Source organism: Oxyura jamaicensis, chromosome 12 (genome assembly GCF_011077185.1).
Source record: "Oxyura jamaicensis isolate SHBP4307 breed ruddy duck chromosome 12, BPBGC_Ojam_1.0, whole genome shotgun sequence".
Taxonomy (NCBI): Eukaryota; Metazoa; Chordata; class Aves; order Anseriformes; family Anatidae; genus Oxyura; species Oxyura jamaicensis.
In genome coordinates this window covers 8,279,884-8,303,804 of record NC_048904.1, presented here as the reverse complement: position 1 = coordinate 8,303,804, position 23,921 = coordinate 8,279,884, and the positions used below count along the sequence as shown (strand labels likewise).

Sequence of the window (23,921 nt, the reverse complement as noted above, 5' to 3'; positions counted from 1 at the left end):
AGTAGCCGTACTGGTTTCAACAGAGTTGTTCATATTGCTGGTTGTAATCCATTGTCTAAACACAGAAGTTGCACTGGTTTCTTTTAAATGCATTTTAAAATGAATTTTGCAAGCCTTCAATTAAACTCCTCATAATTCATCCACTCATTTACGTTCATATTTGAGCTTCAGAATGGTTTATCTGGGTTTCGCTTGCATTCATTTCCCTGGAACTGACACAAACTTCATGTGCAGCGTGGAAAGCATGTACGCCACTTTGGTTTTACCAGATCTTTTTGTTTGTATTTGTGCATTTGCACAGTGCAGTTTGCATGTTGGCAAGGTGTTAGAATCAGAGCCGGGGATGCAAATTTTCCAGGCAGTGCATAAGCACAACGGGCACCATGCTCTTTAGCAGAGCACATTAAAAAAAAAAAAGCTACTACACTTTGTACATGTCCTCTCTTACAATTTATTCTTTTTAGCTTTGATTTTGCTCCTTTGCATGTTAAATAGGTAGATCATGTAATTTTTTTAATGCTGTAATTAAATAGAAATTACACCTCCAATTTGCCAGCACTTGACTCCTATTGGCCAGTCAGTCAATTACAGGTAAGAGAGCTTCCCACTTTTTCTGCTTAATTCTTCTGGTAGAACATAGTGCATCACTGTAGTGGATTAACACAAGATAGACTGACATCAGAAGGACTGAAGGTTTTGTTTTTTTTAATTTTTTTGGAGCCTTCCTCTGAAGTGAGGAGCCGTGCACAGTTACTGTATCTGTTGAATGTAAAAACCATCAGAAGCCAAGAAATGAGCTACTGAAAATTCTAACATGCAACTATTAAAACACCAGTAAAGCCTAGTGGAGGCTTTCTGTGGGGGAACTTGGGATGTGGAGTTCAGGTTTGGTTCGTAAATGGAATATTGAGTGAATTACGCTTCTCATAAAGACCACATTACTTGCTAGTGCTAATGTGAAATTACACAGAGTGCTTCATCCTGAAGAACTCAGAGCTGTACTCACAGCAAGTCCTCTTACCTACCGCACAGGTGTGCCTGGGTTGCAGTATGGGAAGTGCTTAATGTCATAGTGGCACTGTAACCCACTTGGGGGCGTGAATTTAAAAAAAATAAATCCCTATTCTGCTGCAACCATGGTGGAAATCTAGTGGGTGGCAATGAATTTGTAGGGTTGGAACTCAGTCTGTGTTTGTAAAGGCCTGGGCATGACCTGGACAAGCTTCACCGACATGGAGGCGTGCAAGCAGGATGAAGGGTACCAAGCTGCAAAGCTGCTTTCTGAGAAACAGCAAGAGCTGGAAGAGCCATCTAGCTGGAAGCACCCACTGGGATTCCTCAGGAAGGTTTATCATGAAGGAGGAATAGCCCTGTTTGGGACAAGGAGGGGTGAGGCAAATGGGGCAGGTAGATCCTGGAAGCAGAGCCGGATTTTAGCCAAAGCTTGCTCATGTTGTTTGGTTTGCTGCATTAGTCTGGGACGTTCCAAGTGTCTGCAGGGTCCCCTGAGGCACGCAGTGCACAGGGAGGGGTACTAGAGGTGGGGCAGCGCTCCAGTGTCACAAAAGACCAAACTGGTCCTTCTGAAGCAAGGAGCCTGTGGTGCTGGCAGCAGGACGTGCTCCTGCAGCCCGGGAGTGCTGGGGATGGTGCTGTGCCAGGCATGGAGCTTCCCTGCTCAGCTGGGGCCCGGCTGGCATTGTGACAGACTGGTGAACGATAATGAAATACCCTCCTTAGGGTTTTGTCAGGTGTACTTACACTTCTTCTTGAGTTGCTGTGAGTGGATGTGGACCTGGTCTTTGGTTATTGACTGATATCGTATAACTGTTGTGGCATATGAGGCATGAAATTTATTGTCAGAAATGTGGTGTCCGGTAACATAATGGTGCTGAATATTTTATCTTGCTGGAGTGCTGCCCACCCAAGAAGGGTTTTTATTTTAACTCTGAAGTAATTTCTTAGAGTTAGGGTACTAAGTGTCAGATGTCACTACTTCACTCCCCTCACGCAGGTTGAACAGGCAGTCATCTCATGCTTCTGGGGAGATTATCTGAGCTTACTCCTTTCAGATGTTTCTCTGGAGCAGAGGGCTTTTCTGTGGCAATTAGAGGAGGGTGAGAAGCTCTGAGATGCAACAGGGTCATGCCAGGGGGCTTGCCTTTCAGGTGTGAGACATCTCCTTGCTTCTCTCCTTGAAGTCCAGACCTTGAAAACATGTAAGTGCAAATGTTGCCACATGTACATCTGAATGCCGTAGGGAGGACTGTGACCTTGCTGAACTGATTCGCTGCACGGTGGAGCTGGTGCTTGTGGTACAGCATTGTGTTCGTTGCCTGGCCAGTTCCTCCAGGCGTGCCTCAAAGCAAATCCCAGCATGTGGAGAGATGAGGGCGTGCTGCCTTTCTCTCTGTCCTTGCTGCCCTCGTGGATCACCAGAAATAGAGAGCAGAAATCAGTGGCTGCCACAACGATATGTGGAACTATAAACTATCTAAAGAGGATGAAATTCTTCAAATAATTTTATTCTACAGTAGAGAATATTACACTAAAAACCCAGTTCCATGACTTCTATTCTTTTTCTTAGTGACCTTCTCCATGGCTGTGGTGGATTCTTCATTACTTTGTAGGACAAAAAATGTTTGGTTTCGGCATTTCCTGCTACAGTGCATCAAATTTCTGTTTCTTCCAGTATTTTGGCACAAGTAAATGTTGTTCACTTTTGTCCAAAGTCAACGAATTTGCTATTTTTCCAGTGCTTATCCTGCAAAATGCAGCATCTATAAGAAGGGTTGTAAGGAGGACCTGGGGAACTACAGGCCTGCCAGCCTGACCTTGGTGCCAGGAAAGGTGATGGAACAGGTCATCTTGAATGTAACCATGCAGCGTATTCAGGACAACCTGAGGATCAGGCCCAGCCATCATGGGTTCATGAAAGGCAAATCCTGTCTGACCAACCTCACCTCCTTTGAGCGGGTGACTCGCTTGGTGGACAAGGGAAAGGCTGTTGATGTAGTCTACCTACACTTCAGCAAGGCCTTTGACACGGTATCCCACAGCTTTCTCCTGGAGAAGCTGGCAGCCTGTGGCTTGGACAGCTACACACTTGGCTGGGTTAAAAACCAGCTGCACGGCTGGGCTCAGACTAGTGGAGAATGGAGTGAAATCCAGCTGGTGACCGGTCACCAGTGGTGCTCCCCGGGGGTTGGTGTTGGGACCTGTCCTCTTTAATATATTTATTGATGACTTGGATGAGGGAATTGGGTGCACCCTCAGTAAGCTTGCAGACAACACCAAGCTGGGGGAAGTGTTGATCTGCCAGAGGGTAGGAAGGCCCTGCAGAGGGACCTGGACAGGGTGGGTCGATGGGTAGAGGCCAAGGGGTGAGGTTCAACATGGCCAAGTGCCGGGTCCTGCACTTTGGCCACAGCAACCCCATGCAGTGCTACAGGCAGGGGGCAGAGTGGCTGGAAAGCTGTGCAGAGGAAAAGGATCTGGGGGTGCTGACTGATGCTCACCTGGACCTGAGCCAGCAGCGTGCCCAGGTGGCCAAGAAGGCCAACGGCATCCTGGCTTGTGTCAGGAATAGTGCAGCCAGCAGGGCCAGGGAGGTGATCGTCCCCCTGTGCTCTGCTCTGGTGAGGCCACGCCTGGAGCGTGTCCAGCAAAGGGCTACGAAGCTGGTGAAGGGCCTGGGACACAAGTCCTGTGGGGAGCGGCTGAGGGCACTGGGAGTGTTTAGTCTGGAGGAGGCTCAGGGGAGGCCTCATTGCTCTCTGCAGCTCCCTGAAAGGAAGGTGTGGGGAGCTGGGGGTCGGCCTCTTCTCACAAGTAACTAGTGATAGGACTAGAGGGAATGGCCTCAAGATGTGCCAGGGGAGGTTCAGGATGGAGATGAGGAGACATTTCTTCTCAGAAAGAGTGGTCAGGCATTGGAATGGGTTGCCCGGGGAAGTGGTGGCATCACTGTCCCTGGGGGTGTTTAAGGAAAGGTTGGATGTGGTGCTTGGGGACATGGTTTAGTGGGTGACACTGGTGGTAGGGGGATGGTTGGACCAGATCTTGGAGCCAGAGCCACCACCTGGGATTGTGAGCTTTCTTTGCTGCAGAGTGGGCTGAGGCTGCCAGTCTCCTCTTGCTTGTTACCTAAATTGTTAGATCCTGTGTCTCCTGAAGTGAGCAGCTAGCTCGTCAGACCTCCTCCTCCTCAGCATCTTTTATCTGTGGCTGCCTGTTAATGGACTAGTTTCTTTGAAAATTACTGAGGAAACCAAAGCCTTCACAATAGCTGGGGAAAAAACTAAGCTGTGTAAGTGCTGAGCTCCCTTTCGGCACTTCTCTGTGCCTTTCCCAGTTCTGCAGGAAGGCATTAGCAGGAGCAGGTGGGTAGCAGAGCTGGGTCTGTCTGTGGCTTGGATGAGCAGAGCTGACGGGCTGCTTTGAAGTCCGACCAGCTGTTTTTGTAACCACCTTCCCTTTTCCCTAGGGAGGTCAGAGGCAGTGCTCGGATCCACCTCACCCGCATATGAGCGGGTGCTGGCAGGGGAGTGTGGATGTTGCAGGGCTTAGCTTCTGATGGCACTGAGGAAACACCCGGTCCATAAAAGCCCAGATGGCCCTCCAGGGCTCTGCTGCAAGTGTTATGGCAGAACTGGATGGACTTTGTCCTTGTAATCAACGTCTCATTTTACTTGAGTGCGTTTTCATTTCTGTCTTCTGTTCTCACTTGTTACCTTATGTTTTCTCAGCTTTGTTTTTGCCATTTTGGCATCTCTGCCTGGCAGCAGTGCTGCAGTTCATTGATCTGGTCTCTTGTGAAAGGGGAGGACAAATCCTGCTGGCTGGGGCTGGGGGCACAGAGACCAGGATCTGTGCAGGTGTCCCCACGCCGTTGTCTGCCTCACAGCAGCTGCCTGTCCCTTCTGCTCAGCACTCCTCTGTTTCACCTCTGGTTTTCAAAATGTGGCCGTCTTTGAGTTGAGGCAGCCACAGGTGAGGAACTGTGGTCGAGCCCTGCAAAAACAAGAACTTGGTTTAAAAAAAAAAAAAAAGCACAACCCCACCCCATACGAGCAGAGTTCTGGCTTGGATCTGAAGAGCTGAAGCAGCATCCACCTCGAACACTGCAGTCGCTTGCAGTAGCTCCCCTCCTGTGATGGGGTCTCTGCAGTGCCGAGCATTTCACGTGGCTGCGGGAGCACAGCCCATACAAGACTGCTGGTACCGAGCTAGCATCGTCTTAATGCCAGCACTGGGAGGTAAGACGCTTCTATCAAAGGGGCTGCCAAGGTTTTCTCTTCACCTTTTTGATCTTGGCTAACTATTGGCATAATAGTAACGTAGCCTAGGTCTCCCTAGGAGATGTATAATGCCTATTCTGCTCACTCTTGTTAACCCTGGGTATAGGAACAGTTACCCAGTTGTTCAGTAGGTGTGGAGAATTTGGGCAACGTTTATGGTACCTTTAAATGAACCCTGTTAGGGAGTTGCTGCACCGTGCTCTGCATGCACTGAGGAATGTCTGTTCTGTGCAGGCCCTGAGAGGAGGGCAGAGCTCTGCTCCTTGGACACGTGAGCCTCATGGCAGAGGTGGGAGTGGGATGCCAGCCTCCTGAGACTCAGCCCAGCACCACGATGTGCAGACTGGACTGCAGGACTCTGCAGCAGAGCACACCCGGCTGTTGCCTTTTGAGATGTCCACCTCCTGCTGCACGTTGGGGAGCAGAGCCTGACGCCAGTGTTGCGTGCTCCAGGCAGAGAGGAGGCATCCGAGGGCAGAGCCTGCATGTGTCTGCCTGGTGCTCACTGTTCTCCCCATCTCCCCCCAGCCCGCTTCTGCACGCTGTTGCTGTGCTCTCCCCGTGTTTGATAAGAGGAAGTGCGCAATGCCAGATAAACGCGTTCCCATTCCAAACAGCTTGGGTTTATTTTAATCTGCCTGGGCCGTTCAGCAGCCTCAGCGCTGCTCAGCACCGGCCATGCGAGGAGGGGCATTTCAACGTGCTGGTCCTCGTGGCAGCCTGGTTTGGGAAGGGAGATCCTCCCTCACCCTTCGTGCAGGCTGGTGCCTTCCGCTGCCAGCCCCTTGCACCCATCGTCTTACTTTTTCCTCTTCCTCCCTGTGATAACCACGTCGCATCCATACTGGAAGGGAAGATGTCAGGGAAACATATGCTGCAGCTTTTTGTACATTTGCATAATTTGAGTAACGTGCATGAATAATTTATAGCTGCACGTGGCCCTGCCCCGAGCCGCCGTGCCCGTGCCGTGTGTGGCTGGGCTGCTGCCGACATGGGAGCCCTGCTTTGAGAGAGCAGACATACTTGGCAGAGGAAGATGAGGCTTATGGTTGTAGGGGAAGGGCAGGCTGGAAGTGTGAGGCTAAAAGGCCTTCGGGCTTGTCTCACCTGTGCTGTTTCATGGAGCCTGACCCTGGCAGTCAGTAGCAGCAGCAAACCATTGCCCCGGCACCGTCCTGCTGTTCACCAGCTCTTAGGTGCACGAGTTCTCAAACTGGAAAGCTGAGTGCCAGGTGGGTTTTCTAAAGGAGTGGCCTGGGTAGCTGAAAAGGGGTATTTATGCTCTAGCGAATTTTAGTTTAAACTATATTTGGCCCTTCCCAATTGTTTGAAACCCTTGGCTGGAAAGCAGAGTGCAAAGGGGAAGGAGGTGCAGGCACACCTGCGTACTAGCTTGTTGGTGTTACCCACTCGGAAACTGAGGCAGGTGGTCGAGCTGCCCGAGGCCACAGAACAAACGTGTGGTGTGGCCCAGGCCGCTCTCCATCAGGTGTACAGCGTGTGCCCTGAGGGGGATGTGTGTGGAGGGGTAACAGGCATGGAAACAGTCCTTAAAGCCCGCGCTTTGAACCTTTTCACTCTCCAGAATTACTCTGGAAAGATAATGTACTCGCAGTTAGTTGGTGAGTTAGCAAAAGGAGAGGGGATTGCTGCTGAGTTTTATGGAGTCATTTCTGATTTATACCGCTGTCAGCAACAAGTAAAATGAGCCCCGTGTTCAACAGACTGATGTTCAGGTGCGCACGCTCCTGAGTGCACTTCTCTGCATGTCGCGTCCAAAAACGTACCCGACGTACTTCAGACCGCAGCCACGTGGCTGCGATCCTCATGAATATTCAGCAAACTGCTGCAGTTGGTGGTGTTGCCATTATGCAGCCATGTGAAGCCTTGGGGACGATGAGACCTTGGTTAACGTTTCCAGAGATGTCTTGGCCTGGTTGTCCTGGCCCTGGCTGGAGGAGGCTGTGTGGTCCTTGCACCCTGTTCAAAACCAGCAGGCGAAATCTAGACCAGCCCTACCAGAATGCAAAATGAATAATTAGGTGGAGATCATCAAAGTTCGCAAACAGACATAGATTATTCTTTAATGGAAAGCTAATTGTTTTATTGTTCTCTCCAGATGGTTCTTCTCCCTTTCATTCCCAGGGGAATTGATATAGCCTGGGATGCAGTCTCCTGTGAGTGGAGCTGGTAACCAAAAATGCAACTTCATCGCTGGTCAAGATAAAAAATAAAAAATGTGTTCCGTCATAGTTTCAGGTTTTAGACATCATTTATAGGCTGTGGGTGGTCCTGTGGTTCTCTCCCTGGTAAGTTGGTCGGGCCAACACTTGGGATCAGACCCTGCCGAATCCCATGTTCCTTGCAGCTGATCGGGCACTTCCAAAAGCCGGTCTGCAGAGCAGCCCGTGTTGAAATGCGCAGCTGCACTAAAAGCTTTAGGGAAGGAAACTGTTAGATATTCAGGGTTATTGTATGGGGGAAGCAATCCAATGTCATTTCTCTGTCATTCTGTACAGAACAATGAAGGAGGGCTGGAAAGGTGGAGGAGAACACAGCAGAGGTGAGCTTTCAAAGGCACTTTTGTGGTTTTTATGTTTTAGTGTGGCTTAAACCTGGTAAACTGCAGCTGTAGGCTTGCATGTTAAGTGAGCGTGTTTACTGTTTCTCATTACAACAGATTACCTCTGACACCTGATGTGAATAACTTGAATGGCAGCCTTATTTCAAACACCCAGCTGTGCTGGCCTCTTGGCCTGCAATGATTCTGCTGTTTCTGTTACTTATTTCCTTCTAATTATTTAGAGTCAAAATACTACTGGAAGGGGGGAGAGAGATAGTGGAGTCTGGTATTAGACCAGCCTGTTCTCATTGAAAATCCTGGTGATCTGCGTATGTTGGAGAGCTTTACTTGAAGGCTGAGGACGTCAGGAAGGTGAGTGGGTGAAGGAAGGAGATGAAGCAGGAAGGCGATGCTGAGGTTACGGATTCTTGTTTTCCTTCTGTTGCTCTGGGCTGAGCAGCTCCAACTGACACAAGTGCAGCATCTCCTTGTTCTGATACATTCTGGGGGGGGGGGTTCCATTTCACCTTTGGGGATTTTTATTTGTCTGGTGCTTTTGATTCAGTTACTCATGGGGCTGCTGGTTTTACTTTTTGTTTCTTAATTGACCTTTTCATTCCTGTAAGCATCTGAGACAGATGTCATTGTTCAGCACCTACCATAGCCAACAATGTCACGTTCTGGGGGCAATGACTGTAGTATGCACATTAAATAAGAGTGCTGAGAAAAAGCGGGTCTGAATGAAACGTGGGATTTCTCTGTGCAAAGAGATGCTGTGAATTAGAGGCATGGCTGTTTCTACAGGGGCAGTTCCCAAAATGCCTGGGCGATTCCTTGGACGATGGGTGGCAGAGTGTAGGTGCTTGTACACGTCAGAGGAGCCACTCTAGGGACTGTGTAAGCAGTAGCATTAATTCTCATCAGTTGGATGCCCAAGCAAAGCCTCCGCTTGTCGCTAGGAGGAAGGGAGCGGGTTTTCCATTTCCTGTTGGGACTGTAAGGCCAGGTAAATAGAGGAGGAGGAGACAGCAGGGGGTTATGTGGCTTGAGGAGCATACAATATTGTAATGATAAATGTTGGATTACTCTCTAAAGCAAATAGGTTGTTGAACATACTGTGGCTGGTGAACAGAAGGAAAGAAAGATGGATTTATTCCTGGTTCTTCTTCTAAAGATCTCTTACACTAAAACTCGCTTCACTGCTCTGCATGCTGTCACTTTTAATTCTGAAAGTTCTTCCATTCTGTTTTTGTCATCAAGAATGACACTGGACCTGAGGTTAGGGACCTGGCATCTTCTAAGGAGCCTCAGTTCCTGGTTCCCCTGGCACTGATTAGGCTGGGCCTTACGGTACTGCTTGTGGGGAGCATCAACAGTTGCTTGTTTCCTGCCCTAGCAGGGGTAACCTGGGGTGCTCAAGACAATGTGTTTAAAATTCAACCTGTCTCTTGTCCTGTGCCCCTTCTGCAGAGCATTAGCACCTTGGAAAATCACGTTCTTCTCCATGCCTTCCTTTTGTAGCGCGGGAAGAGATGGCTGCTTTACAGCTGGTGATAACAGACGTGAGGTATATACGCAGCGAGCATTCACAGCACCAAAACAGCATATGTCTGATTCGGAGTATAAATGATAGCTCCAATATATTCTTATACTCTGAGTCTTCTTGTTCATTGAAAAAGAAATCATAGCATGATAATACCGTGCTTACATCTAGTGCATTTCATGGCTGATTATTAAAATTACTTGCAAACAAGTTTGCTCTCGCTTCCCAATATAGGAAAGGAAAACATTACAGTCTGTACGCTGTAAGTAGGTAAATTGAGCCTTAGACGAAGGAAATCCCTACTCTGCACACTGAGTCTGATGGAGGGTTGGGAAGGGAACCTGGGAATCCTGACTCAAAGACTTGTCTTCCTTAATAACTGTTCAATTTGTCACCTCTGGCTCATTACTACATCTATCAGCACTGAGCAATGGATCCTAGGAAATACAAGTGAGAAAGACAAACCCTCAGCTTTGAATTCTCCCTGAGGAAACTTATTTCTGGCATGTTTCACAAGTGGCAGCTTCTTTTATATATTCATGGGGTTTATAACGTGGTGTTTTCTCTGTGACTCTGCGCTCGGCTCCCCCCGTCAGCAGGTGATGTGCCTTGGTTCTTGCCTCGCCTCTGCTGTTGGTGAGCGAGAGTTTGCAGGGCTGTGCTCCTGATGCAGTGCCTGAGCAGCGCTCAATTGCTAGTTTTCCCTCCTCCTTAGATGTGTGCTAGCTCTTGAACGACATTTTGAGGTGCCCGAAGCATTCTGTGGAAGAAAATTAATTGGTTTTGACAAACCACAACAGTCCCTTGGGTGCCTGGGAGTGCAACATTTATTGAAACCAGGCAGGAAATCAAAACGCTCTGGTGTTCATTCACCTCTAGTGCAGCTGTATGGAAGGGGAAAAGGAATCCTTAACCTTGTTCTGGATTTTCACTCTGACATTTGGATTGTCTGCAAACTTTTTTAATAAAACCTTTTTCTTTTAAAAAAGTTTAGTGGTTGTGAAAGATGCCAGAATGATGGCCCAGGGACTAGATGATCTCTGCATACCCTGCAGAGCAAATGCAGCATCAGGGCAAACTTCCTTGCTGTCATGCGTCCGCCTTGACCTGCAGCATCCCAAAGGAGGGAAGGGAATTGCAGCTTTTCAGCACTTCTCAACTTGGCCTCTCTGCTTGTACAACTCAGTGAGGACTCAGACTGCCGCTATTGCAGAACGGCATTAAGAAAGGATTTTTCATCGCAGCTGTAGACGTAACAACTTCAATGCAAACCTCCAACTGAAAGCCCTCTGCTAGCAGAAACCATCTCCTAGCCCCACTCTTTCAGGAGTCTGGCCTGTCTCCCTAACATATGGGTTACAATATGATTCATCCCTAGAACATATGCTGGTACCCAGAGCGAGTTGCGACCGTTCTTGTTGCAGGAGATGGCAGCGTGAGAGGTGCGCTGCGGTGCCCGCACCCACGGCCACCTGGGTGCCCTTCTGCTGGACACAGGCGTGAGCTCTCTGGTCTGCTCTGCACAGGCTGGTGGTTCACCCTGAAAAATAACCAGCAGTGGTCTTCAGGACTCTGGAAGCAAGCCTGGAAGATAAGTGCTTGTTCCTACAACAGGTAGCTCCTGCCCAGTTGTGGTCCCCAAATACAGTTGTTTTCATTATTATGTGGGCTGCCCCTATCAGACTTTAAGGTGTACCCGGGTACAGGGGAAAGCTGTGTTAGGGGGGTGGTTTGTGCATGTTCTCAGCAGCAGTGTGCTGGGATGTCAGGATGAGGAGCCAGCCTTGCCCTCAGAAACCTTGCAGGCTGGCTGAGGCCCCTGCTGGTGGTTGGGGTGCTGGAGACGGGGAGGTGATGAGGATGGAGGAAGGAAGCGCTGGCTTCTCAAGTCTCACTCCGAATTGGCTCTCTTCAGTTAGCACGTGGAAGGACAGAGCAGGAGCATGTGGTGAATGCCATGGGGACAGAAGGGGAGACCAGCTTTAGCAGCTCCTCAAGCCAAAGCAGGTAACATGACTGCAGCAGTGGGTAGCTGCTGGCTCTGCATCATGGTGAGATGGGGAGAACTCCTTAAGCATTTAGCTCAGCTGAGAAGCCTGAGCCCAGTGCTAACGGTACAGCTGTACCAACACAGACCAGCACACACACCTGGGGGATGTGCTGCCTGGCAGGCTGCTGGCCCCACTGTGGGAGCAGGGTGCAGCGCTGGGTCCCCACCTACCCTTAGCTTCTGCCTGGGGAGAGAGCTGGTGGCTTCTGCTCAGGAGGGGGACACTGCTCCTTGGTGCATGAGGGCATGTGGGCTCTTACAGACCCTGTTCTTCCTCATGCCTGCTGCCGGAGGGCAGAAGCTGAGGGGTCAGCAGGTGTGATACCTGCTGCCTGCCCACATGCTGCTGGAGGGCATGGTCATGCAGTTGGCATCGTGGTGGCCTTACACAGAAAGGCTGGCTTTCCTCCTCTCTACTCTCCTCCTTTCTAGTTCATGCTATTCCTCTCCATCCTTCTTTGCTCCAATTTCTTGGCCTTGGTGGTTTTTTTCCCCGCTTGGGACCTAGCTGGCGGCTTGTCTGGTGGTTTATGAGCAGGCTGTAAAGCATTGCGTTATCTGTTGCTGTAAAAGCCCACTGTTGAGGGAGGCCACAGAAGGGGTAATCAGTGATCCTAAACGCAGCTGTGGCAGGTCTGGATGGGTACTGTAGGAGAACCAGCACCCCTGCAGGTGGGTCAGCATGTGGAAGGCTCACAGAAGGAGAGGCTGTGACTCTAGTGCTTGGGAGCAGATGCACGGCATGGCAGTGCTGCTCTTGGGACCTGCTGCAACGGCTTCTTTCCTTTTTTTCCTTGTCTAATAATTCTGCCTTCTGGAATAACAATTATCTGCTTTGGATATCAGTATCTGTAGGAAACTGGTTCCAGCTAAAATTGTAGATTAACTGCTTCGAAGCTTGTATCCCAGCTGCCAGTAGTGACAGATACTGTTGAGTGGTTTCTAGCTAGAAAAGACTTTGAGCGCTGTCATTTTTCATGGGAAAACTTCCCATATGCTTCTCCAAGAGGCTTTTCTGGGAAATTAAGTGATGTGCTGTATACAGTGATGGCATGAATTCAGGGAAGTTTGTCATTACATCCTCTGTGACATACTTAAGGTGGTGGTGCTTGCAGTGGGCTTCACCTTGGCCTCAGTTACTGCTCCAGGAGCAGGATTTGCCACCTAGATATTGCTCAGAACCAGTGGGACTCCTGCGGTGCTCTACGTGAGCAGCAAGACACTGAAGCTGGGATCTAGGAGGATCCCATCCCCAGGAGAGTGGTCTGCTGGCTGGCAGCGTGCTCAGCCTCATGGGGCATGAGGGCCTTCAGCTCCGGAGCTGCTGGTGGGATGTGGTAGCAGAGGCAATGCTCCGGGCAAGCTTTGAGTGTCATGGGAATGGAGAGCTCTTGATGCAACTGAATGGCACTTCCTTTTTTCCATCTCTTGTTTAACTGTCTAATAAAGTTCTCACAAGGATCATCTGACTGCGTAGGGAAAAACCCAGGTGTGCTGCCACTCACACCTGGGGCAGCAGGACAAACAAACGGGGGGGGATCTCAGAAATCTGTTGTTCTAGATGTAGCTGTGTTGGGTCTCCCGGCTCTTGGAAGAGGAAGGGCACAGCACAGATCACCATCTGTGATAGGTAGGGGGCTTCCACAGTCTCCTGCAGAGAGCAAAGACCACCTCTGGTGGTGCTTCCCGCATGCCTCCCTGGAGCTGAGCCTCTGGAGGCTCCTTGCTGCGCTGCCCTGTGCCCCCAGTCCCGAGGCTCCTGCTGCTTTGCGTTAGAGCCGTGTGTCGAGAAACCCCAGCTCCTGGGGTCAAGTGCTAAGTGTTTGCTTCTTTATCAGATATTTACTTAGGAGGATTTCATTATACTGAATCTACTGGCTTTGAATAAATTCATATCCAGTAAATTTATTCTCTTTCTTTTTGAAGGGACTGCTATGCTGGAGAAAATTTTAAAGACCATTTATACCAAAAGCAATTACTTTCCCGGTGATTTTGTATGTATTTTACTGCAGATACTGTATTTCTATTTGACTATGAGCTTTCTCCCAAGTGCCACTGCTGTGCACGAAGTGGTGAAAGTTAGATGCTTGAATTTGTGCGTGCCGGTGTTTGAACAAGCTCCACCTGCCTGAATTAAAGCTGCAAGCCAACTGTGTCAGAGTCCAGGTGCGGTTGCTTCCTGCATCGTGGGTGGGTTGGTTCGTTGTTGGTTTGTCCACTTTCTGCTGAGTCCAGCGTGTCAGCTGCTGGGCGCTGGTCTTCTCCAGCAAGGGGGTGGAGGTGAGCTGATGTGACACCTTGGGGCACCTCCAAACCTTCACCACTTGGTCCACAACCACCTTACGATAGGGATAAGCTGAAGCGTAGGCAAAAGCAGATTATTGTATGATTAGGAGTAACAAATAAACATTTAAAAAAAAAGTCTGCAAAAAATCCATCTGCAAATCTTGAATATGTGGTGGGGCAAAGCTAAATTCTTCACTTCAGCTGCTGGCTTGCTCTGGCAATGCGCTGTGATGCCATATATGCAGGAACCTCTCTCTGGTGTCTGTTTGCTCATTGGATCTCCTGCAGTCCCTTGACTGTGTCCAAAATAAAGCAGGAAGAAAAGCTGAGAAAAGAACGTAGGCAGCCTGGTCGGATAATCCATGCAGTCCTCTCAACTGGTATATATTTTATGTCCTGGGCATCAAAGGAAAGGGAACAACCAGAGAAGTCGTTTGTCACCTCTGTGTTGGACAGTATAAAAATACTTGGTAGTTTCTGTGATTAAAAAGCAATGCTGTGGGGCTGGAGGTCTGATTTACCAAAATTACTGGTTGTGGAGATATTGATGGTGATAATAACTGTCCATCCTCCACTTAAATGCCGTCCTAGCATTTCCAGAGCGCAGGAGTGTGCATGAATCCTTTTGAAAATGGACAAGGGAAAATTGGGGCACATGCACAAAAGAGAAACAGGCTCATATTAAAATCCAGAAGGGTAGAATTTTTCCTCCCTGACATGAGTTTCTCATTAACAAGATCTGTTTTGTTAAGAAATGGCTTGTTGACTGATTTTTTTAAAAAAAAGGAAAAACAAAACAGAAACCTTAAAGAACTGCAAATTCTACATTCCATGCTGGATTATTTTTTTTTATGAAACCAGTAATAGTTATAGTGCATGTCTGCATATTTCACCGGAAAGCAAACCTTGTTTTTAAAGGGAAACGATTATACAGAAAAATGTAATTATAAATGTCTTCTGCTGTAGTGTACATTAGGTGTGTGCAAGTCCAACTCTGAAATGAACAAAAGGTTTGTTAGCTGAGAGCCCTGTCTAAACCTTGTGGCTAGCTTTAACCCTTACAGTGGACTGAAGAAAAAATCATGTAGCAGCTCTCCTATTGTTGTCGCAGTGAGCTAGAGCAGAAGTATATTTATCTGAACGTTTCTATGCTTTGAGGATGCATAAACCACACATTTAATAATTGAGATCACTTAAATACACACCGCCTAGATGAGTAGTGAAATGCACGAGGATGCTGGGGGGGGGGCAGGGCATGTTATGTGGTTTTTTTTTTTTTTTTTTTTTTTTAACTTTCTTGCAGTGACGCTGTTTTTCCCCTCACAATGATGAAGAGAGGCCGTGTTCTTGGTGTGGAACCTAAGTTTGCCAGGCCCAGCTCTTGTTGAAATCACCAGGAGTTATTCTGCAGACCTCACTGGCAATTGCAAAGGCCACGTGTGTACCAAACCCAACTTCTTCAGCACAGAAATGAGCGTGTTAAGTCACTTCTGGTGCGACCTGGAGTTGTGGTGTGCGTGTTGTAAGGCTTTCTGGGCTGGTTGTTATCCAAGTAAGCGCTTCTGGCTGGGAGAATCACATACCACGTGGTTTTTGACCTTTTTTTTTTCCAGGCTTGGCATTTTGTTTCAGGCATTTTTGTCTTGAAGACAAAGTAAAAACTAATTTCCGGATCGGTAGGGTGGTCTGCTAAATTTCAATTAGCCACATAATTCAGCTAGAGCCCAAACTTGAGCTGGGGTGCTGGCAAAGGAAGGATGTTCCTGGAAGAAAAGCTTGTGTGGCACAGGTAGCGAGCAGCCAGTTGGGATGTCTGTGTTTGGAGCCCGGCCCTGCCGTGAGCCCATTCCGTGAGCCTGGCAAGGCCCCTCGCCTCTGTGGCTTCCCCGCCGTAGAAGTGGGTTGGTGGGCTTCCCTCCGGCGGTGAGCACTTCCAAATTCACAGCTGATGAAAGCCGGTAACACCTGCCTCAGAAAAATCTAGGGGCAAATTGCCGGCTGTTTGTTATTTTTGAGTAAAAACCAAAGGAAAAATAAGGACACTGGTTGTTTTGTAATTGTGTTTGGGAGTTGACACTCAATAGGTAGAAATTAGCATGAGCCGAATGTAACGAAGAACTTTGGGCACGTCACTTCAAGCGGGCACTACAGGGCGTTGCTCTGCTTTGCTAGGATTCATAGAAAAGTGAATTTTGGCAGACGTCTGGTTTCAGCTTCTTTGTCTGCTATTACAGCCCTCTTCACGGAGAACCAGCAAGCCTTGGAGAAATCACACACCTGAACTCACTTAAATCTTATTTTCTTCCCCAAGCTTCTGAACGGGGGGGTTAGGGCTCAGGCTGCTTCTAGCTGTGGTCTGCCTCAGTTCTTGTCACTTCTCCCTTGGAAGAGTGAGCAGAAGTGAAAGTGGTGCTGCAATATGAGGTGGCCCTGTTTCATAAGGACTTTAAGAGCAGCTGTGGAGGACAAACGTTAGCTAAGAAGGTCTCCAGGGGTTGGCTTTGACGGAGGTAATCTTTCTTGTAACGCTGTTGCTAATATGGATCTCTGTTAGCTATATGTAATAATTTCTTCCCCTGTATTTGTTCTGGGACATCTCTAGGGCTGCTTTTATGTGCTGTAGAATATTTACCATGTTTTTTTCTGTTCTGTGATGGTCTTATAGGACATATCTATTGCAGACCTGTTCTCTTGTAAATGCATGGTGTTCCTCCCTTATCCCTCAGCAGGTTTTTGTATGCCTTCTCCCTCAGATGTCCTTCTCTGAACATTGCGTCTCTGAGCTGAGGGCACTTCCAATTGCAATTACAGATCCTGCTCCAGGTATTTGCAGCATCAGAAGCAGAGGAGAGGAGCAGCACAGCCTCAGTAACCTCTGAATCTCCCTGGTGGCTGCTGTTTAGATATTTCAGTTGTCCAACAGATGCTTGGGAACTTGACTGCTGTAACTGCAGACTCGAGCTTGTTGCATTTGGTGCCGAAGCACCTCCTTCCCTCCTGGGCCACCCCAGCGCGTCCTTCCCATTTACTTTTTCTCCTGTCCTGACACTGGCTGCTAGCAAGTGGTGCCTCGCTGCTTTGAGGCATCTGGAGGCACCTTAGGCGTCTCGTTGCCCCTACTTCTTTCTCTGCATCTCATTTGCCATATGGGTGATACTCCAAAGGAGTAACACCTCACGGAGGAGGCAGTTGGTTTTTCTGATGACTAATACTGCTTGATCACATAGGTCACTGCCGTTTCCTGCATACCTCTTCCATGCTTTGGATTTACATGTAGATGTTGGACTTGATGATCCTGAAGTCCTTTTCCAACCTAAGTGACTGGAAAAAGGAAAAGGCGGGTTTGAGTCAAACATGGCACCCTATGCTGTGGCAGATGTTTCTGCCCCGCTCCCTTAGAAGCAGCTCCCAGCTGTAACTCCTGCAGCTGGAGGGACGTGGTGGGTCAGCGGGGGTTGTGAGGCTGTCCCGGGGGGCCCTGGAGGTGCTGGGTGCCAGCCAGAGCTGGGCCCTGCTGCCTTCCCGCAGACCGGGGGCCATGTCACCCATCTGTGGTCTCCAGGAGGAAGGGAAGAGATCCCGCTGACCAAACTCGATTACTTTGTCAATGAGGATAAATGAGGATCATAATCCAATTGTTATGGCAATTGAAATGCAGCAAACCCGAGGCACCTTTCCAAGGCTTCTATATTTATACCTCCCTTGTTTAAAGCAAAAGGAGCAGAGCAGCTTTTCCTAGGCTCTCCCTGCATCCCAACGAAGCACACTGCAGGCTCAGACAGACCTGGGGAAGCTGCTGGGCACCAACAGGACCATCCTGCCCACTGGGGCTGCCTGGTATGCCCCACACCTAGCACCAGGGACTGCAGGCTGCTGGCGACTGAGCATGAAGACTAAAAGCATGCTCGGTGCTGGGGCTCCCAGCCGTGCAGATGGATTTCATCCTGCCCTACAGGGCAGCTGCAGGTGGTGATCACTTGTACCAAAACCAGGGGAAGTTAGAAGCCATGCGATGGTCAGTGTTGGTGCCCAACCCAGCGCCGTTGGGTTTGAGAAGGGAACAGGCAGGGCACCTGGCTTCCCAGCCACGTTCAGTGTTTAGGGGTAGGAGCCCTGCGTTCACCTCGTGTGGGAGGCAGCAAGTCCACGTACCAGCCTGTGGGCCTGGCAGCTGGCGTTGTGGAGCTGGGGGGTCGCCCCTGTGACCGCCTTGCTTTGTAAGCTTATTTTCAAGGGATACTGTCCTGACACTGATCACTTCTGCGGGGGTAGGTGGAGTCTTTCATTTGAAATCTAAGCTCGTAGCTTTTAGCGTGCATCGTAACCTCTCCTTGTTTGTAGCATTTGGGATTACGGGTGGAGGAATTTTCTGAAGGTCTACGAGCAAATCTGAACAAGCTTGTCTATTAATTATCAGGTCCTTTCAGGTATTTATCTCAGACCGTTCTTTCTGCATTCCAGTTGATAATAACAAGAAGATAATGAAGACCAAGTTTTCCATTGATGTAATTGCGATCTTGACGCAGGCGGTATTGGAGGCAACCAGGTCATACTTGGCGTAAATTATTAATGATTGTTGTATCCCAGTAATTAGATACGAAGTGAAGTCAGCTGCACAGCACCAACAAAGTGGGGTCTAATGTCGCACTAGACCTCTTTGCAGGCAATTTACATGCAGTGGGCTTGTTCTGATGCCTCAGTGGCCGATGCAGACGAGGTGTGGGCCGCGACCACTTGTTCAGTGGTAGACCAGATGTCCGCCATCCTCCGAGGTTACTCCCCTGCCTTGCTGCTGCTGTGACCCCGGGGGAGAGGTTTTGCAGGGAGCTCTGCAAACACACCGGGTGATGCTCCCAGAGGACTGATCTCTCCCTCATCTCCTACGCAGCGACCTGTGTTCCTGAGCTCACTGCCAAGTCACAAAATCAATTACAAATTAAAGGCCAGATTCATGAGTTTGCTTCAGCTGCTCTAGCGGTACAAAACAGCTGCAAATTCGGCTTTTATGTGTTAGTAGCTTTCCTTTAAAAGCATTTTTAAATGGTTTGAGATTGATGCTTAACTTCAAAGTGCTAACAAATCTTGCATTGCAAATTCCTCCTTGGGCTACCTGATTACTTTTTAACAATTTTGAAAACAAAGGAAATCCCTTGGGGGAGAAAAACTGTGCTAAGGTGAATAATGTTTTGGAGCATGCATCAGTGGAATTTGAGCAGAAGCATTACAGTTCTAACTTAGGGCTCTAAACCCCGAGTTTGCCTGATTTTTTGAATGCGTGCTATGATGTATAGTTCTGTTAGGCTAAGGAGTTGTCAGAATAAAAACAAAAGTCTCAGTTCCACCTTCCAACAAACTAGTACCATTTATTTACTTGTTAAATTCATTGAATCATGTGAGTTTGGCTTTTAAACTGTGCTTATTTCATTATTATTCTTCATAAATTTCATTATTACTTTTCATAACTGTCATTACTCATATTCTTCATAAAAGCATATTAAGATACAAGATTAAGATACTTTGGGTTCTTAAAATATATTACTTAAATTCACGTTAAAACGCAATGCATTTTAAAAAGTCTCAAATCATATATCCACCACGCAACTGAATTTCTGCATGGTTTCATTGTCCATTTTACCTTGCAGGTACTGCTGGCATTTCTTTCCAGTTTAGTTTTAAAACATGAAACTTCCTGACTTCATCTTCCTGACTTCATCATGCGTGTGTTTGCTGGTGCCTTTTAAATATTTCAGAGTTAGTAATATGCCTGTTCTACTTTATAACGCTTTTATTTGGGACTAATGGCAACTCACTAGGACTTGTGGGTTGGTTTTTTCTCCGTGTTGAAATTGGTTAGTACTCCTTCCACTTAGCTCTGTCTTAGGTTAAACTTAACTGAGGGGTTCAGGGGAGTAAAATGACCCTGCCACCTCCAAGCTTTGGGTGCCTAAAGGCCTCTCTGTGTATGCCTGCACAGTTTGGGCTCTTACTGTGCAATGCGGATATGCAATGTATATTTAAAGTCAATGCAGGGCTGGCTGTCGCCTGGCGCGGCTCCTTGGTCGGCCTGGTGCCCGGCTCGGAGAGGGACTGGGGAAGAGCCATGACAGTGCTCCTTACTGGAACAACTGAAAATCTCACTGCTTCCCCCAAACTCTGTCAGCACAACAATAAAACGTGCACATTCACCGCAGCCTGTATGATCATCGTGACACTTGCATGATTTATCAGGATTTAAGGGAAATGTTTGCATCTATGCATGTGAAGCAAGGAGAAGCAGTCCCAGGTAATCCCAACCCCTCTCTTCACTTGATCCAGCAGCGAACAGTGCTGGGAATGTTCAGGGGAAGGGAAGAGGCCGGGGCTTGGCTCCTTGGCCCCGTCAGTCCAGCAGCCTGCATGAGCTGGCGCTGGGGGGCAGGAGGTGGGTGCCTCGTGCTGCTGGTTGCTCCTGCACCCCCAGAGGATTTGCCTGCTTTTAGACCAGACCATCAGGGTGAGGCCAGGAGAAGCCTTGTATCTTAGAGTAGTATGGAGGCTGCCAGGCAGATCTTGAACACTTTCTCTAACCTGTGTTTATCTGTAGTGTGGCTTCTTTTTGAAGGCCAGGCGCTCCCTACCTCCTTGGATAGGACTCCTGCTATTTGCAGAATCCCTGCCTGGGTCTGGAGTTTGTCAAGTAATCTAATTCATTCAACATTTGGAATTACCATGCTAAAAAAAAAAAAGTAATTTATTTTCTAATTATTCCCTGTCTTGCACAACCGTGCATCGCTGAAGTGTTGCTGTTTAAAATATTTATCTCTCTCCGCTGCGTGATCTGCTTGAAGGCCATGGAGGGGCGATGAAATAAAAGCACTCGTTCCCGGCACAGGCACATTACTTTGACTTGTCTTGGGCTGTTTTGACGTCTCCCTGTAAATACATTTATTTTTCATTAGGATGTTTCTGGGTTTGTGGCATCCAGGAAAGCCAGAGCCATTATGCTGCTCATCTGTTAGAGGCAAAATGAAGATAAACAAGTGTAATGAACTCCTGCCGAAGCTGTTTCCCTGTTGTCTTTTCCTTGCTGCAAGTGTGTGCGTGTGTGGATCCAGCCTCCTTCGTGCAGGCTGGGTGGGTGCGAAGTGCTGCTGGCACCTCGTCCGCAGGATCCAGGCTCCGAGCGTGCTGCGCTCCTGGGGCTTGGCTGCAGTGGTGGGAGGGCGCAGGGCTCGTGCCCGGCTTCCTGCAGGGAGCTCTGCTTCTTGCCTTGTAACCTCGCTCCTACCCCGGCTCCTCCGCCCCACATCCCCCTCTGTGTCCATTTAGCTGCCTCTGCAAATTTTTCCAGCTGGCCTGGATTTCTCAGGCACTCTTCAATTCAGGCAGTGTCTCCGCCTCTTATCTTTAGGAGCAGTTTCCTCCATCCCTCTTGCGTGTGCTGCAAGGACAAATGTGCTGGAGACGGACACGGCTGGGGGCCGTGGCTGTGAGGTCTGAGCAGACCCCAGTGGGGCTGGGGGCACCGGGGGGCTGCACAAGACTCTGCTCGCTGCTGACCTTTCTTGTGCAGGCCCCATCCCGGTGGTGGGCTCAGGACAACCCCCTGGGGGCCTGTGGCACGGCAACAAACAGATCCTCGGTGCAGTTTGGAGTCGGTGGGGAGGGAGGTGAACGCAGCCAGAGCCAGGAGCACGATTTGGAGCTCAGAGAAATCTTGGGAAGGATAGAAAGTAAGCAGCAGAGAGGCACGAAGGGGAGCATAAAAATGAAAGCGAGTATTGAGGTTTCTGGGGTGGCAGATAGGCTCTTTCTTCTTCCCAGTCTTTCAATTATTTCTTGTTTATTTGCGCCCTTCCTCCCGCACCCAACCCCACCCTCCCAAGCTGACTCGCTCATTGAGTCTGAGCGAGTTTATGCTAAATTCCAAAATAACTTTTTTTTTTCCTCCTTCTCTAAACTGCTAATCTCCCAGGCTGAGGAATCCTGGGACAAAGAGGAGTCCGCAGAGTGGAACTCTGTAAAATTAGCTTTTGCAGTATTAGCGTTCGCACAGCCACGGCTTCAGGAGCTGCATCCTGCCGCCCGGCTGGCAGCCTGCCTGCCTCCCTGGGGAGCCCATAGGCGGGAGAGCCTTCCTCCTCCTCCTCCTCCCCCCTCACAGCCACCCTGCTGGTGCGAGGGGAGAGGTTTGCACCCTCTTAGGGGAGGGTTCAATTTGCGGTGTTGCTGGCCCTCCTGCCACTGTTGGAACACGTTCTCCCGCATGCAGCACGCAGCTGGGGCTCTGGTGGGACGGGGAACGGGCTGTGGGGGTGTTCTGGGGGGAAGGCGCTGCGCAGGGACCTGGCACGTGCTGCGTATCGCCCTCGTGTGCGCTCAGCCCCGAGCCTGACCCTGGACAGCTGATTTAGCTGGTGCCGTGGTTGGGACCTCCACCTGCAGGTTTTGGAGCAGGGGCAAGTGTTGCAGGCTTTTGAACTGCTGCAGTGGGGAGAGACCTGGCCCCATCCTTGAGAGAGAAGCAGAATGGCTTTGGGTGGCGGCGGGGCCGCTCGGGGCCCTCTGGGTACCTGCGAGCGCGCCTTTCTCTTCTGTTAGGTGCCTGACCACGAACCAGGTGTTGCCTTGTGCCCTAGAAACCCTTGCAGTCCCTATAAAAACACAGCCTTGTAAGGGCTTTTAGGGCTTGATGAGGCAGTGTTGTGGTTGGTTTCTTTTTCCCATGCAAGCAATGGACGATACCCTAAAATCAAGCTTAAGGCTCCTTTTCATTGTCTGTTCTTGGTGCAAGAACTTCCCTTGAGCAACTTCCACCAGTGTTTTCTCCCTGCAAATCACCTGTTCAAATCCTCCCTCTGTTGCCCGCATTTCTTTATCCCTCAGTGCTTCCGCTGCTGTTTATTAGCTCTCTGTGTGGCACCTGGGGAATTTGTTCATTGGAAAAAGCAAAATGAAGTTGCATTACGGCGTAACACATGTAGCCAGGTACTCGCAGCCTGCTGGGCCTGGAGCGGAATCCAGCGCTAACGCTGCAAGCCTCCCGTTTCCCCTCCCAGCCCAGCTCAGCTGATTGCCTTCTATTTTTCCTTGTGGTGGTGTTATTAATAATCATATACCAATCTCCTCTGACAATCACAATCATTTCCTGGGAGAGAGCGAATCCAGGCCGAGCACATCCAGCCACCCGGCGGCCTGACGCTGTGCCTACCAGCCTGATGAACGCCGCTGCTGCGCCGAGCGCTTGGTGATGCTGGAAACCGCGCTGGGGGGGTTCAGCGCTGCGTTTCCCCAGGAAACTGGCTGCAGGGAGGAGCCGTTCCTGTCGAGAATAAAAGGGGACAGAGATTTTGGTGGGCGGCTGGGAGAAATCGCATGTGGCTGGCTGCTCCCCTGGTGCCCCTGCCTGCAGAGGTCGGGTCGGTGAGGGGCTGTGCGGGGAGCTGGCGTCCCCAGCACGGTGCTGCGAAGTCTGTACCGCTAGCGAGGAGCTTTGCAGATCTTTCAGGAGAGGAGCAGACTGAGCCCTGCATGCCCTGTGCTTCCCCTTCTCCAAGCTGCTTTGTTCCCCCAGGTTCTGTCCCCCTGTAAGCTGAGTCTCGGGGAGCTCTGCTGTTGGCATGGTTGCCCGGTGAGGAAATGGGGGTGAAAGCTTTTCCCTAGAGCTCCCCGGTTTCTCAGTTTTTGCTCCCAGCTTAGCTCTGGGGGCTCGCAGGCACTGTGTGCTGCCAGGCTGCTCTGTTGGAGCAATTCCCCCTGTTGCCATTCCTGACAGCACTGCTTTCTCTCCGAGAAGCATCGGGCTGCTGAGTGTTGAGCAAGCTCAATTGCCCTGGATGGATGGGACGAGCCTGCTCCTCCGTTCTCCAAATAGTGGCTGCCAAAGGAGAGGGGGGCTGCTGGTCAGGACAGCATAGGAGGTCGAAAAATGGATGCTTTGGGGAGTTGTGCTCTTGAGCAGAGGAATGCCAGAGGTGTAGCTTGGGGATTTGGGCTGAGGCGGGCAGCCTGGGTGGGCTTTGGCTCCTCTTCTCCTCGGTGCAGGTATGGGGCCGGAGGGCTCAGATGCACGGCTACGGCTCCCCTCCGGCGCTCCGAGCTCCTCCACAGCCTCCTCCATCGCCAATTTCAGTGAAAATACCATTATTGTTTTGTCTGGTGGGGCTGGCGTGGTGAGCTGTGCAGCGGGGTAGCGGGCAC

General features: G+C 49.7%; 1 protein-coding gene across 5 annotated transcripts in view; it reads left to right on the top strand.

Annotated features, from left to right (window-relative positions):
• The window catches only part of CACNA2D2 (calcium voltage-gated channel auxiliary subunit alpha2delta 2), a 180,604-nt gene that overhangs the window by 23,941 nt on the left and 132,742 nt on the right, over positions 1-23,921 (top strand). The window lies entirely within an intron of this gene.